The sequence below is a fragment of the Delphinus delphis genome, chromosome 11 (genome assembly GCF_949987515.2).
Source record: "Delphinus delphis chromosome 11, mDelDel1.2, whole genome shotgun sequence".
In the NCBI taxonomy this organism is placed as follows: Eukaryota; Metazoa; Chordata; class Mammalia; order Artiodactyla; family Delphinidae; genus Delphinus; species Delphinus delphis.
In genome coordinates this window covers 21,270,191-21,285,458 of record NC_082693.1, presented here as the reverse complement: position 1 = coordinate 21,285,458, position 15,268 = coordinate 21,270,191, and the positions used below count along the sequence as shown (strand labels likewise).

The 15,268-nt window shown below is 39.2% G+C and overlaps 1 protein-coding gene across 1 annotated transcript in view; it reads left to right on the top strand.

Annotated features, from left to right (window-relative positions):
* The window catches only part of LMNTD1 (lamin tail domain containing 1), a 442,143-nt gene that overhangs the window by 97,364 nt on the left and 329,511 nt on the right, over nt 1–15,268 (top strand). Inside the window, exon 5 of the transcript XR_009521169.1 lies at nt 3,265–3,443. The gene's annotated coding sequence lies outside the window, so the exon portion shown is untranslated. The remainder of the gene's footprint in view (nt 1–3,264; nt 3,444–15,268) is intronic.

Below are 15,268 nucleotides of genomic sequence, written 5' to 3'. Positions count from 1 at the left end.
ACAAACTTCCAGTTACAAAATAAATGAGTCACAGGTATGAATGTATATATAGTATAGGGAATATATCAATAATTATGTAATATCTTGGTAAGTAGACAAATGGTAGGTAACTAGACTTAATTGTGATGATAATTTTGAGATGTATAGAAATATTGAATCACTGCTTTGTGTACCAGGAACATAGTATTGTTATACTTCAAAAACAAATAAACAAACTCATAGAAAAAGAGATCAGATTTGTGGTTACCAGAGATGGGGGTTGGTTGGGGGGTGGATTGGGATGAAGGCAGTCAAAATGCACAAACTTCCCGTTAAGATAAGTAAGCACTAGGGATGTAATGTACAACATGATAAACATAATTAACACTTCTGTGTGTTAATATATGAAAGTTGTTAAGAGAGTAAATCCCAAGTGTTCTCAATGCAAGGAAAAATTTTTTTCCTATTTCTTTAATTTTTTATCTACATGAGATAATGGATGTTCATTAAACGTATTGTGGTAATAATTTCATGATCCACGTAATTCAAATCATTATGCTCTACACCTTAAACTTATACAGTGCTGTATGTCAATTACATCTCAACAAAAATGGAAGAAAAAAATGTCTGTGAATCTATACAATTAATCCACATTCTGGATAAACACTACAAACTCAATCTGAAATAAATCCATGAATTATCATATGTCTTTTGTATGTCTTTGGCAGATATACACACAAGAGATTATATACCTGTTATCTATTATGTAAATATAGGATTTACTTTAGCTATGCCAGACAAAGTCAGAAAAATAAAAATGCTGTAGGCAGAAGGATTTATAACATTCACAGGGCCGGGGCAGGGATGTTAATAATGTTCACAGCCACAGAAGAAATTAGAAAGAGTAAGATGGACCACAACAATGAAAACAGTACAATACAGTGAGAGAAACTGAATAAAGGCAACAAGATTTAGAGACTTGAAAGGGAGGCTGGGAAACATTGCTTTGGTACAGAATACAATGGAACCAAGTAAAGAACAAAATAAAAATAAGTTGGTTGAGAAAGGAGACATTCTAGGGAATTCAGGTAAGGAATTTGAGTTTGTTGGGTGTGAGGGTATTTGCAAAAGCATATCTCTTCTTCCAGTTTCATGCCTGCAGGAACACAGAGGGGAACCTAACAAGAAAAAAAAGGCAAGGTCTTTAGTTGGGGGCTTTAAGGGTGTTACCTCGTTATTATTATTCCTGAAGAGTACCAGCTTTCCATGTTCTTTAGTTTTTCTTTTGTTTCATAATGGCATTTGGGTAAAATTGCCTGTGTAATACCCTCCTAGACACATGAAGTTTTGGGAAAAAACAATACTTTCCTCTTTATGTCATCGCTTCATGGTGGGCCAAGCTTGGGCTTCTTGGTGTGTTTGGACCATTGTCATGCACAGCTTCCTGTGTGAGGAAATCTAAAATGAACTCTGAGTACGAGAGGGCATGACTTCAAATCCAGATTCTAGCAGTGTACATTTTTGGTTCTGTAAGCTTCTGTTTCCTTATATGTAAAATTTGGAAAACAATTGCACCTAACTCAGAGGTTGTGAGATGTGAAATAAGCATAGTGAATGGAACATAGTGAATGTTCAGTAGCTGATATTGGTTCTTTAATATGAGCCATCATATAGCCATCAACTCAGTCTTTATCTGCCAGTTGCTTTGCTTAATGGCTGAGTATTGTACTGATGGGAAAGCTCGTTCTGCCTAATCAAATGTTAAGTTAATTCCGGGCATGATGGGGCATTTACCTGGTATGCTAATTTAGTTTAGAAAGATAAATAATGTTAGTGCATATTGGTGATAATATTAAAATTACTATAAATCAGGAAAAAAAGTGTATTTTAAAAGACACCTATTGTTTGGAACTGCATAGAAGCCAGTCAGTATGACCTTGTGACTCCAGCAAGATGAGGTTTGGAGTGTCATGTAGTCATGAGACTACAGGATGAAGACAGGGCAGGCAGGGGCAGAGGTGATGCGTCTGGGACCCTTCTCACCTAAGCAGATCCCACCAATATTTGAAAATGAGAGGAGATCAGTGAAGAAATGGATAATTCACAGGGCTGCATGCAAAGCAGTTTGGGCTGATAGCTTAATGGAGTTATCATACTTTCATCGTTCTTCAGATCATCAAGTTCACAAAGCAAATGCAGATGGGCATAGCTTCTGTGGTTGCTACCACTTGATTGGAAAGACATTTATTGAGAGAGTTGCTTTGGCAAAGAAAGAGCAAGAGATAATTTCTTAACGTTTAGGACCATGGTTCTTTATCCTCAATATAAATTGTACATCATAGTCTTTTACAGCTGCAATTTTTTTTACTCGTGAAAGAATGAAAATCTTACTTTATTTATTTTTAAAATTTATTTCTCCGTGTTGGGTCTCAGTTGTAGCACGCGGGCTCTTCGTTGTGGCACGCGGGCTCTTCGTTGTGGCGCACAGGCTCCAGAGCGCAGGGGCTCAGTAGTTGCGGCGTGCGGGTTTAGTTGCCCCGTGGCATGTGGGATCTTAGTTCCCCAACCAGGGATGGAACCTGCATCCCCTGCATTGGAAGGCAGATTCTTAACCACTGGACCACGAGGGAAGTCCCTGAAAATCTTACTTTAAAAAGACAATAAATTCCTGAGATTTATTTTTGCTTTTAAAGTTCCAGTGATGCATTAACTTTAGTTAGAAGGGAACTTCAAAATCATTCTTTTATTCTATCTTATCTCCCTTGTCTACAGATCTATAATGTACTCAGTCTTCATGTGTAGTTTCTGCTAGTTCAGACTCAAGATATATTGCTTCCACTGTATTCTTTAGAACATTCCATGGCAGAGACATCAAATTAGTGTATATATTTTTTCTTCACTTCAACTATATTTAAAGTCTCACCAATTTTTTTTTCTTCATCTTAGCTATATTAAATAAAAAAACATAACAAAAAAAAGGCAGGTACCAAATCCCTAATGCCTACTGTTTGCTTCTTATTTTTAAGAGAACTTCTTACAATAAAATCAGAATCAGAATATAAATGTGTCACCCAGAAATCTCTTAGCAGTATTGTTAGCTTTTCAACCTACACATTAAAATTTAGTCTTGGATTATTTTTTAACATATCTTAAGGAATCTGAAGAATTTCTTCACCTTAAGCAATTTGAGTAAATGGGATTTTGTAGGGTTTTTGTTTGGGATTTTCTCAATAGCCTCAAGGAAGGTCTGACTTTCTCATCCATCCTTCTGTAATTAAATGACAGGCATTTAGAGAGATGAGAGGCAGGCTGCCCACTCAGAAGTACCATCTCACCCTTCAGGAAGAGCTCCCAAATTAAGGATCCCAAAGCTTCCATACAAGGAGCTACATAGAAAAGAAGGTGGCGCTGCAGAGGTGATCTGGATGCAGTAAGAAATGCAGGAAGATGCCCACAAATAAAAAGTAAGTCTGTAATCTCTAACATGTGCTCTTCCTTGTCTTCTTTGGAGAATTTTAAACACTATTAGAGTTCACTCAACTGCTCTCCTCATCCAAGGCTGAATCACTGCTAATGTTTACTAAAGGAAAGTGGATTCCATCTCTTGGTCTTAAGAAAAATTGAGTTTTTTCTCAGTCTCAGTGAAAATGGTAGTTTTCCTAGTGGAGGAATTAGGTGGTATAAATTATTTTTGGGAAATTGAGTTTTATCTTTGCAGTCTTGCTCTCTTCCATTTACTGGCTATTTGATCTCAGTCTCTTTCTAAATCTCTGTCCACCAGTTTCCTGATCTATAAAACTCAGATAATAATAGTACATATAAGCGCTTGATAATTGTTCTACGTTAATAATTATTGTTAAATTAATATGCTGGAGTAACCCCTCTACCTGATGACTTTTGGGTATAAAATGTCTTTGTCTGGTAGGTAAAGGACAGTGACATCAACATTAGGCATTACTGTTGGGTGTGGGATTAAGCTAGGGGTTGAGAAAAATGAAAACATGGTCCTGACCTTAGACACATTAAATTTTATTTTTGTGCATAAAAATATACAGTAAAAAAGTTGTTTCCAGTTTTGAAAATTTATTGAGCTATGCACTTTGTATACTTTTAATGCATGTTATCTATCAATAAAAAGGTAGAACAAAAAATAAATAATTTCTATGATAATCCTATAATGTGGAGTGTGAAAAAATGAAGACATTTATAGCCTAGTTGAAATTAGAAATTAGAATTAATAGCTTCCCTTTTTTTGGAAACACCACACTGATAATAGAGTAGAAATCATCATAAATCACCACTAACCTGGTTACCTTTCGAAAATTGGAGTTGGTTCCCAAACTGGATGAAAATATATGCCTATTTAGGGCTTCCCTGGTGGCGCAGTGGTTAAGAATCCGCCTGCCCATCATCAAAAAAATCTACAAACAATAAATGCTGGACTTGCACTGTTGGTGGGAATGTAAATTGATACAGCCACTATGGAGAACAGTATGGAGGTTCCTTAAAAAACTAAAAATAGAACTACCATATGACCCAGCAATCCCACTACTGGGCATATACCCTGAGGAAACCATAATTCAAAAGGAGTCGTGTACCACAATGTTCACTGCAGGTCTATTTACAATAGCCAGGACATGGAACCAACCTAAGTGTCCATCGACAGATGAATGGATAAAGAAGATGTGGCACATATATATAATGGAATATTACTCAGCCATAAAAAGAAACGAAATTGAGTTATTTGTAGTGAGGTGGACGGCCTACAGTCTGTCATACAGAGTGAAGTAAGTCAGAAAGAGAAAAACAAATACCTTATGCTAACACATATATATTGAATCTAAAAAAAAAAAAGGTTCTGAAGAACCTAGGGGCAGGACAGGAATAAAGATGCAGACTTAAGAGACTGGACTTGAGGACACAGGGAGGGGGAAGGGTAAGCTGGGACAAAGTGAGAGAGTGGTATGGACTTACAAATACTACCAAATGTAAAATAGATAGCTAATGGGAAGCAGCCGCATAGCACAGGGAGATCAGCTCGGTGATCTTTGACCACCTAGAGGGGTGGGATAGGGAAGGTGGGAGGGAGACGCAAGAGAGAGGAGATATGGAGATATATGTATATGTATAGCTGATTCACTTTGTTATAAAGCAGAAATGAACACATCATTGTAAAACGGTTATACTCCAATAAAGATGTTAAAAAAAAAGAAATGACATTTTCACATTGTAAAAAAAAAGAATCCGTCTGCCAATGCAGGGGACACGGGTTCGAGCCCTGGTCCGGGAATATCCCACATGCCGTGGAGCAACTAAGCCCATGCACCATGACTACTGAGCCTGCGCTCTAGACCCTGTGAGCCACAGCTACTGAGCCCACGTACCACAACTACTGAAGCCCATGCGCCTAGAGCCCATGCTCCACAGCAAGAGAAACCACTGCAATGAGAAGCCGGTGCACGGCACCCCAGCGAAGAATAACCCCCGCTTGCCAAAACTAGAGAAAGTCCGCGGGCAGCAATGAAGACCCAACACAGCCAAAAATAAATAAAAAAAATAAATTTATTTAAAAAATAGTTTAAAAAAGAGAAAATATATGCCTATTTATAGGACAACCAAAGGAAATGACTTGCTCTTTCGTGTCTACACTATTTGAATATGGCCTCCAAGAAAGTTTCAAGAAAATAAGTCTTCCAGAGGAATTCGCTAAATTAATCTGTGACCCACTAAAAGCAAGAGAGAGTTTTTCTTCTTACTCTAGCAGAGAAGTCCTGGGACAGAATGCCTGACCCTACTCTTATCATATGCCTCTCTCTGAACCAGGCATGGAGTCTAGGGGGATGGAGTTCTCACTGCCTGGCTTGTAGCATCACGGGGAGTGAGAGCGCTATGACCAAAAGTCCCCAAGGCAGCATGTTTGGGGAAGATCGTTTCCTCAAGGAAGTGAAGATAGGCGGGCAATTTGTGTAGCGTGTAAAGAAGTTTAGACGTTCTCCTGCTTCATCACAGTTTCAAAGTGGAGACGGGGGACTGATTTAAAGATGACAGCTGCAGTTTAGGCAGAACCAATGAGGACAGTCGCTATGGGGAAGAGATGTGATAAGAGTGATCTGATATTAAGATGTAGTGTCTACAGAAGTGACAATGAACTGAAAGTAGGATGCAGGGTGTCCCCAGATATCCAGTTTGGGTGACTCGAGGTTAGGGGTGACATTCTTACTGAAAAAAGAGATAAGAAGAGAAGTCAGTTGAGGCAGAAGGAAGATAATGAATTTAGTTTGGGACATGATAAGCTGTAGAAAATTATAATAAGTTGGGAAAATATAAGTGAAACCATACAGCAAAGTTTTTAGAAAGCTAGATTCTTTCGACAAATCCAAGATTTACGTAATTGAAAACAGAAGGAAAAGAAAAAAGAGAAAGGAGAGTTCAGTAACTGAGTTTCTTCTGGCAAAACAAGTTCATTGGGTAGTCAGCTTCATATGGGTAATGAAGCAGCTTTAGCCTTCTATTGAGAACATCTTTGTTTCACTGCGCTTTATCATTACTAAGAATACCACTTTAAAGAATATAATTTTTATCATTTCAAAGTAATTCATACGTTTTAGGGACAATTTGAGAAAAGAAAAATAAAGCAGTTCATCATGTACAATAATAAATATCTTGACACAGTCCCAGGTTTTCAGTTATTAAAAATAACTTTTGCCATTGTAAGAAACAGCCTAGCAGTACAGAAGAAGATCACCTAATTAAGATCACTTAAATTTCAATACCTTGAGTAGCCACTGCTAGTATTTTGACTATGCTTTCATGCATTTCATATACACACACTTACACACACATATACACACATGTAGATGCAAATTTATTTAAATGGGGTCATATCACATATACTCTTTTATCATGGACATCTCTATATTTTTTAAAAATTATCTTGTTATTATGATTTTTCTGTGTGTTCCTTCTTCTCTTTTTCATTTCTTTATTCTCTCTCCAAAACAACTTAATTATATATATATAATTAGTAAAGTATGTATTTTGTAAATATATATATGTTTATATGTGTGTTTATAATGTGTGATATGAAAATATGGAGGAATCAGTCATTGTTTTAAAATTGTTTTTAAAAACTAGGGTCATATTATAGACACTTTTTGTATTAAGGGGCTTTTCCCCCTTAATAATACATTGTAAAAGTCCCCCCAAGTCAGTTGCATTAGGTATAATGTAAGAGTGTCTCATCTGCTTGAGAGTAACTTTCCTAAGAGCAGGGACAGTATCATATTTGTTTTCTGGAGGACCCAGTATCTCACAGCATATAGCAGGGACTTGAGAATGAATATGCTGATATTATCAATAGTTTGAAGCCAAGCACTTGAGAATAAAAATATCTGGGCTGAGCAGTTTGTCAAAGCTTATTTATGTGAAGCATGAAGTAGCTTAACACTCCACGAGACTGATAATACTTTTACTCCCATTTCACACATGAAGAAAATGAGGTGCATAGACTTAAAATCACTTTTCCAAGAACACAAAACCTGTGCATTGCAAGCTACTGCCCTCCACTCTCACAAATGCCAAATGGTTGTTTTGTAAAGTAAATGGTAACCATGATAAAAATCAACATGCCCCTCTTGTAAGAGGGTAATTCATCTTGAGGACTCACACATTCTTTGCCTGGAGCTTTTCACGCTTCTCCCGTGGTCACAGTTTTCGTCTTTAGAGGTCTTCTACGATGTGTAGTGGACGTCAATTTTCACATTCCATTTACAGAGGAGAAGAATGAGACACAATGAGGTTTAAGTTATTTGATCAAATGACGTATGAGAAGTCGGTAAAGGGAAGAGACAGAGGAAACAGTCCTATTGATCCCCAGGCTAGAATTCTGCCTCCCAATTACACCTGAATTCTGGAAAACCCCACACAGCTTAAGTTTTGTTATAAATGTGAATCTCAGCACTTAATTTATAGCTGTTAAGGGGAAGAAAAGCAGGAAATGCGGTGCCTGGCTTGGAGCTGGTGCGTAGTTGGGAATGCAGAGCCAGGCTGCGTCTCTCCTGAGCTGCATGTGCTGTGCAGATGGCCTGCATCAGAGTCTCCCAGGGAGCTTGTTGAAAGGCAGAGCCTGGGTCCACCCACCGAATCAGAATCTGGACGATGGAGTCTGGAATTTGGGGGATGCACTCTGTGGTATACACTTTTAATAAACATGTCAGATAACTTTCATGCATGCTAATATTTGAGAACAATTGCTGTGTCCTCCAAAGGACCCTCTTGGGCGTCCTGGCTTAGTGGGAAAGGCAGCCATTTCCTGCACTATGGGCTCTTGGGGAAGTTACTTAAATTCCCTGATTCTTGGTTTCCACATCTATAAAGTGGGGATAATAGCACTCATTAACGCATAGGGTTATTATAAAATTAAAAGTAACGTATGTAAAGATTCTGGCACTCAGTGATGAACTCTGAAGGGCATTCAGCCTAAATCATGATAAGAGCAAAATCTTGTGAAGGTATCTTAGAAAACGTGAACCTGGTTAATTTCCTGTGGTTTTCGGTTGGGAAAGAATTTTGAAGAAAGGAAGTGAGAAATCCAGTGATATGCAGTGACTAACCCCTAATGAAGGTCAAGATTTTCAAAACCTATGTGAAGCACCGTAACTCCCTCATGGCATTATTTAGGAACAGATGGACAGGTAACGTAACAGGAAAGCAGACCCAGGCACAGGCATGGAGCAGAAGAGGGTAGCTGTGAAGTACATTCGGATGGGGTGGTACTATTCAGATAATGGTGATAAAAGTATGTTGAATTAGGTGCCAAAAGGTGAAGCAGTGATGCCAGACAAACTGGAAAAGGGCAGCACAAATATAGGCCTCTGGGAAAAGATTAGGGTATGCCAAATGAGAAAAACAAAAAACACAGGACCCTCATGAATTACAACTTTGTGAATGCATGTGATAGAAAAAATTCATACGTTTTCTCAAAAAGAAAAGCAAACAAAAAATGAAATTTAGAAGCAATTCTGATGAACAATGTGAGAAATTTGATCAAGGGAGCTTTTTCGATGTGACTCGATGTGACTAGGAGTAAGTCACCATCTCCCCTCTAGCTTTAGAGATCTCAACTGTGAAAAGAGTAACTAATTGCTTCTGAAGGCCTGTTTCAGTGGGAAAATCCCCTGATTCCGTAATAACATAATAAAATGCTGGCTTTCCTCTAATTTTGTTTTAAGTCCTATTAGGAATTTTAACAAAAGATCATTTCCATTGGTAGGTTTCCTATGTTGTGCATCTTGTTTTATGTTCTATTATGCGTTGTTCCTTTCTACAAAGCCAAGTTAATCAAATTGTGGGAAGAAACTATGAACAGTTACCATTTTTGAGTGCTTGGGCACTTAGGCTCAACTAACTTAGGCTTAGTTAACTTAGGCTGGGCACTGAGTTAAATCCTAAAGGATTTAATTCAATACTATTTAATTCAATACAAAAGGATTTAATTCAATTCAATACTATTATGATGCCCATTTTATTTATGAGGAAATTGAGGAGCAGGTTAAAAATCACCAAGCTGGTCAGGGTCAGAGGGGGCATTGGACCCATGCCTCAGTCTATGCACTAATTACAATTTGGAGAGAGGGAGGGACCACTCCCTGTTGTTCAACGTAAAGAATTTAGGAGGGAAGGTCTTGATTCCATCAGCAACTGGAGAAACCTTAACTTGTGTTAGATTCTGTTATACATCCACTCCTGTATTTGCCCTGCTTTCTATTCCTGGAATCATCCCCTCAGAGACCCAAAGGGTAACATTACAGCAATGAAGTGAGCCATCTGTCACTGAATGTTTTGGCTACAAAGTTTTATTTTGGATCCAGTAGGCGGGTGGCGGGGGGGATCTGACAGGGCTTCTGCAGGGTGAAGTCCAGGGCAAAGGTCTGGTAATGACTTTGCTTCCACCCCTGAAGGGCTTCCACCTGCCTGCTCCTTAAGTTTATTTTGATGCTCTTGGAAATATTAGCAGGAAATGATTCTGTCTACTGTCATACTCCTTCACTTTTGTTATCTGGAATGGAGGAGAACTTACCTGATGACGTAGAGGGAAAAGAAACAAAATGTTTTAAACGATGGGGCTTCCCTGGTGGCACAGTCATTAAGAATCCACCTGGCAATGCAGGGGACAAGGATTAGAGCCCTGGTCTGGGGAGATCCCACATGCCGGGGAGCAACTAAGCCCGTGTGCCACAAATACTGAGCCTACCCTCTAGAGCCCACGAGCCACAACTACTGAGTCCACGTGCCTAGAGCCCGTGCGCCTAGAGCCCGTGCTCCGCAACAAGAGAAGCCACCACGATGAGAAGCCCCCACACCACAACGAAGAGTAGCCCCCGCTCACCGCAACTAGAGAAAGCCCGTGCACAGCAACAAAGACCCAAGGCAGCCAAAAATAAATAAATTAAATTTTTTAGAAGAAGAAAAAATTCCTTAAAAAATATTTTAAACGATGATAAGACAATTTTCAGTCTGTGGCTAAGAATACTTAGAATATTCTTTATTTTTAAAAATTAAAAAATTATGCTTATGTTTAGATTCCCAAAAGTTATTTTTGAAGTGAAGTTTTCTGCTTTGATAAAGATTCCCCAATAAACAAAAAAGTGTGGAATTTAACAAGGCTTGCATTTCAGCTTAGGAAGCCAAGATAGGTAACACATTTTAAAAAAATTGAATGCAGGAAGAAAACTTCATTATACTTGCATGAATACATCAATTATTAATCAAAATCAAAATCCATGTTTAATGACCAGAAAAAAAAAAAAAAAAAACCTCCTGACACTGGCCTCAGAGATGGGCTTGAGTGTACAGGAAGCAAGAGATGTACTTACCAGGAAACTAGCTAGGAGCAACTTTTGTTCCAGCCATACAGAAAAAAGCACCTCAAAATTATTCTATTAACTTCTCAGCTTTCAGCACCGTGGCTGGTAATTTACCATTTATAAACCTGGGCTCATCTTAATAACCTCATAGGTTTGGGCATTTGGGCAATATATAGGCATTAAATTGGTTTAGGATATCTACCTAGCACACCTCAATACCATGATTGCCATCATCCCTAGCAAATAATTCACAAAGCACTTTAACATTTGCTGGTACCTTGTTGTCCACCTGCAAGAGATAAAATCGACCCTTGTGACAAAGGAGACACAAGTCATCTTAAATAAGCAATTGAGTAAAATAAATAATGTGATATCTTTTTATCACATGTAAATGGAAGAACAAAGTGCATAAAAGTGGCATGGCAAACAGAGGGAATTCAAAAGATTTATAAGCTTAGCCACGGAAGAACCAGTTATTCTTTGCACAGAGTAGGTTTTCTTTTCAGGTGGTGTGAGGGTGAGAGAGCTCAATCACAGGGGTCCCCCATCTCAGCAGAGAGGGAGTTCCTGACACTCTGCTTACAGAGCAGCCAAAAGCCGTGCAGACCTGGTCAGGGAAAAGCTACTACATTAGTCCCAGAGGAGCCTGATGGGTGATAGAAGGCAGCAAACAGAGCTGCGTCAAGGGCTCAGGACCTGGGGAACAGGTCAGGAGATGAAGTGCAAGACGGGTCCAGGCTGATTTCAAGACATTAGCTATGAATGAAAGAGGGGATATAAAGGTATTGTCGAATTAAAAGTGTGGAGTCAGCAGGACAGCTGTGGCCTCTTCTTTTTTGTAGAGCAAGGTTGGATGTTTCAGCACGTTTTCTTAAATCATGTATTCAGGAGAATTGGCTGCTGAAGAATTGTTCCTACTTTCTTCAGAGGACCATGGTTGGTTTCTTTAAGATACTTCTTGGGAGTGTAAACAGTACACCATTTAAACTTTGCAAGTTTCATGGTTTCTTTAAGATACTTCTTTGGAGTGTAAACAGTACACCATTTAAACTTTGCAAGTTTCATGTCCAGAAATTTAGACATAATTCTCAATATTTTTTTTAATTTAATTTTATTTTTGGCTGCGTTGGGTCATTGTTGCCGTGCACAGGCTTTCTCTAGTTGCAGCGAGCTGGGGCTACTCTTCATTGGAGTGCACGGGCTTCTCATTGCGGTGGCTTCTCTTGCTGCGGAACACGGGCTCTAGGCGCGCAGGCTTCCATATTTGCAGCACGCGGGCTCAGTAGTTGCGGCTTGCGGGCTCTAGGGCGTGCGGGCTTCAGTAGTTGTGGCGCACGGGCTTAGTTGCTCCACGGCACGGGATGTGGGATATTCCCGGACTAGGGCTTGAACCTGTGTCCCCTGCTTTGGCAGGTGGATTCTTAACCACTGCGTCACCAGGGAAGTCCCTCAATATTATTTCTAACTGCTCCTTCCTATACTTACAATATCTTTATCTTTTGAGGATATGACCAGCCTAACAACATTTTTATTAATTCTACTGGCTAAGTGTGGTAGGCAGAAATCTAAAAAGGGTCCCCTAAGATTCCATGTCCCCCAATCCCTGGAACCTGTGAAAGAGGTGTATTATATAGCAGAGTTAACCTTTTGAAAGGGAGATTATCCAGGTAAGTCTAATCTAATTACAGGAACCCTTAGGAGCAGAGAGCTTTCTCTTGCTGATGGCAGAAGAGGAAGAGAGTTGCAAGGCAGGAGCAGGAAGGAGTTCATATACTATTTTTGGCGTCACAATGGAGGGGGTCACGTGACAAGGAATGCAGATGGTCTCTAGAAACTGAGAGCAGCCTTGGGCTAAGAGCCAACAAGGAGATGGAGGCCTCCGCCCTAGGTAACAAGGAGCTGTCTTCTGCCCACTGTTTGAATGCATTTGGGAGCAGATTCCTCTCTGGAGCATCCAGATAAGAGCTCAGCCTATGTGGCACTTTGACTTTGGCCTTGTGGAACCCTAAGCAGAGAGCCCAGCCAAAACCATGAGTCTTTCAACTTACAGAACTGCAAGATAATAAATGAATGTTGCTTTAAGTTGCTAGTTTGTGGCAGTTTGTCACCCAGCAGTAGATAAACGTGTTATCTGTTATGTCTAGACAAATGGGACTCCTGGCTGAGTGATGGAATAAAGAAACCTCATCTAAGCATTCGTTCTAAGTTTCCAGGATCCTGTAGCTTCATCTTCTATGACATCTTCACTGGCACTCATTCTACTTTGTTTGGGCACAGGAGTATGATGAGGCTTTGGTGTGCTCTTCTCTGACAGCCTGGAATGAATGAGGCTGCACGTAATTGCGAATCAGCTGGTGCAGGATTTAGCTGCTGAAGTCGGGTTCCCCTGCTGCCCTGTGCAGTGAAATCACCCAGGTGGTAAAGATTAGCCTTCACTGTCTCTCACTCCTTGAAATTCTTTTCATTTACTGGGATAAAATGTAAAAAAAACAAAAACAGAAAGCAAATTCATCACAGGCTGCTATGATTGGAGTGTTGCAGATGGAAAAACAACTCTTTAATATCAGGCAGATTTTCAAAAGGTTACTGGGGAATGCAGCACAAGTGCTATTGCACTTGGACAAATGTTCTGGAGAGTTTGTGCTGCTTACATTTTCATGAGGGGGCTGTCATTGGGTACATCTCAGTGTGAAAGAGAGGCAAAGCCAACTAAATCTGGAAGGTTGTCCCACCTTCCCTTTAGAACTGGGACTTTGAAACCTTTTAAACATGTGAACAGAAAAAATGACCTGCTTTGTTTTATCTTCCTTCTCTCCTCGTCCTAAGTGTGAAGAGGCAAAAGTCCAAGCAAAAGCTCTATCTTTGGGCCTGATAAACTAATGTCAAGCTACCCTTAAATGTGCTTAGAAGGACACAGCCCCTATCTACTGGGTAGAACCATGTTGTAGCAATCATGAGCCCCAGTCCCGGATCTTTCCTTATCAGAAAATTAGAATTTTCTCATCTCAAAAATAGGGAAAACAATACTTATCTCCTAGGGCTGTCGTGAGTGTTAAGCGGGAAGTGTTTGGAAAGCCTTTAGCGCTGTGCCAGGCAGTTGTAAGGGCTCCAGGGATCAGCTTTTGCTGTTATTTTTACTTCCTGCTTCTCTGGAAAAGGCACAGAGTTGTGTGCCTGGAGCATACTGGTTAATTCCTGATATGGCTCTTGCAGCTCAGGATTTAATTCTTTTAGCCTCCAGTGAGCAATAGCTAAGCAACACAAGAATTACAGAACCCTCTGAAGCTGGAGGGTTATTAACTTAGTTAAAATGTGCCAAGCACTTTCAAATACAGCACTACTTTAAGGGCTGTGTTTAGAAATGATCCTGATAGACATATGACATTCCGTGTACATGATTATATCTTTGGAAATACACACCTAGTTGACAATCATTCTCAATTATAATATAGGTCGACGTGGAGAGTACAGAGCCTTATAGCAGGATTTTGAAGGTAACTAATGTCTATATCAGATTTTATAGTTTATAAAGTGTTCCATAGCAATCGTTATAATAGTCCTTTTAGGTTATAATAAAGCGTCATCATCATTATTATTATCTCCATTATATGAATGACATTAAGATTCAGAAGGTAAAGTGACTCACCCAAAGTTCTTCATTAAATTCCTAGGGAATAAGATTCTAATTTTTCTCTCTAAATATCTTTCTGAAGGGCAACTTACTTCTAAGAAATTATTGATACACTTAATTGGGGAAAGACAGATTAATTCTTTTATGCCACCAGAAAACCAAATTAGAGATTATCTCTATATAATACAATGATTTATAACAATCTCAATTGGTTATCAAGACAGGTAAATTAATAAATCAAAGTTACAAACCTTCAATGTACCTGTACATAGAATATAGTTGAAGAATGGAGTGATGTTGTATTTGCAATATTTAGAAAGAGGTTGGAACCACGCAGTGGGTTTCCTAGGCAGTTCAATTTCTTCCTTTACTCATTCACAACATAAACTTTAGAGAAAAGAGAGACACATTTTGTCATTTACTTTCACTTCTAATCATACATCTGTGGTTATGGAAAAGTAAACCTCTTGCCTGTAAATTCAGAGAGCTGAAAACAATTCTGGAGTCGTAGCCACTTAGAAGCTCATTTATAACAGATTCATAATTTCGGCATCGTGAAGTCACTTCATACAGATCTATCTCTTCATCTGTTTTCCTTCTTCTGTCTACATTTTGAAACAGGCTGAATCTCGGTAATAAAGCCACTAAGGGCAATGTTACTACTATAAACATTGTAGAGGAAGAAGTGTTTGAAGAATGGGTAACCTTACCCCATTTCCTTGGTGATACTGTTAGAAATTACAGATTGGTTGTGTAATCAAGATATTTGTGTTGTGCACTCCACTAACTAACC